The sequence below is a fragment of the Sinocyclocheilus anshuiensis genome, unplaced genomic scaffold, assembly GCF_001515605.1.
Source record: "Sinocyclocheilus anshuiensis isolate Anshui unplaced genomic scaffold, SAMN03320099.WGS_v1.1 scaffold623, whole genome shotgun sequence".
NCBI classification, from domain to species: domain Eukaryota; kingdom Metazoa; phylum Chordata; class Actinopteri; order Cypriniformes; family Cyprinidae; genus Sinocyclocheilus; species Sinocyclocheilus anshuiensis.
In genome coordinates this window covers 386,512-388,482 of record NW_015548226.1, presented here as the reverse complement: position 1 = coordinate 388,482, position 1,971 = coordinate 386,512, and positions in this window count along the sequence as shown.

Genomic DNA, 1,971 nt, shown 5'->3' with positions numbered 1-1,971 from the left:
GATAGAACGATAGATAGAACGATAGATAGAACGATAGAACGATAGATAGATAGAACGATAGAACGATAGATCGATAGAACGATAGATCGATAGAACGATAGATAGAACGATAGATAGATAGAACGATAGATCGATAGAACGATATATAGAACGATAGATCGATAGAACGATAGAACGATAGATAGAACGATAGATCGATAGAACTATAGATATAGATAGAACGATAGAACGATAGATATATAGATCGATAGAACGATAGATAGAACGATAGATTGATAGAACGATAGATAGAACGATAGATTGATAGAACGATAGAACGATAGATCGATAGAACGATAGATAGATCGATAGAACGATAGATAGATAGATAGATAGATAGAACGATAGAACAATAGATAGATAGATAGATAGATAGATAGATAAACAGACAGACGGACGGACGGACGGATGGATGGATCTGATGATTAAACCTGAAGATTTCCTCTCTAGACATCTATTTGAGCAGCATGTATGTTGCTTGGTCTGTCTGAGGAATTGAGACGGTTCACCTGAGGATCCTGAGTAATGGTGCTCTTGGGGTTTTATGTTTCAGGTCAAATGGTTCTGGAGGACCCCAAAATTGTAGGGCATCAAGTGTGCAGGCTGAACCTACTTAGGGAAGCTGGTGTCTTCTCACAGTCTCTGTTGATTTCATTATCACCAAAAAACAGTATTGACTGTCACAATAGTGTTTATCTCATTGTATAAATAATTCATAGAAATATGATCTAGTTAAGCTGAATCTAGTTAAGCAAAATTTTTACATACCAAGGGAAGAGGACCCATTGAATTTTTGCTAAATGTCAGCAAGTGAACTGTGTGTGTGGGTGGCCAGGCATCATAGTTCAGGCTGAAATAAGAAGATATTTGAACAGGGAGTCATCTCACAGAGAACACACCAGACTAAAATACACCCTGTTATATACCATCACCTTCAGTCAAAACTATAATAGCCCAGTACAGATATGCCAATACGTTTCTGTTGCTCCTTATGAATCATTGCAGTACACCAAATCATTTACATAAACATCCTATTTTCACATTCTCCTTTGCATATCATATTTAATAAACATACTCGGTCTGTGTCTATCATGATAGTTGAAATGTATAATTTCTTTGCCACTAGTGGCACCGAACAGAGTGCTTGAAATGCTTAAAATGGAATTCTTTCCTGCACAGTTTACTGCATAGTATATACTGTATATTGCATACTTTACAAAGAAAGTTTTTAAAGGGGTCATGACATGGATTTTTAATTATTTAAATATGTTCTTCGAGGTTTACTTATAATGTTAATAAAGTTTTTTGCACAATAAAACAAATAAATATGTGGAAAAATTATCATCAACCCTCAATTCTGACCCTCCATCTAAAACGACCTGTTTTAAGGGGCGTGTCCTTTAAGGCTTCTCAGGAATCGGCCACTGTTATGATTGGCTAAGGTCATTGCATAGGAGACAGTATCAATGTCTTCGCTATTGCATGTGAGTGTTTTGACAACATGATCAAAATAAAACAGTAATTTCCAAACAAAGCATTATGAAATCATTCACTTACGGTTTGTGATGCAGCTGCAGTCAGATCTACTGTACTGTACTGTACAGTACTGCTACACCTTTCTACAAATATTTCTTTGTGAACTCTCCATGACACTGTGCCTCGTTTACAAAACAAAATGCTCCCGAAACAATCCTCTGACATGATCCGGGGTGCCATTAAAAATAAACTATCCTTTTGTTCCTTACTCTGGGAACCTTCTGATATCTGTACAACTGTACAAAGACACGAACGAGCTGTTTAAACCAAACACGTCAAAGCGAACGCTCTTTCACTCCATTTTTCCAATTGACAGACTCAAGCGCGTGGACTGTGTCAGAAAGCGAACACACATCTGTATACTGTATCCAGTGTAGAAAAGATAGTGGCGGTGAT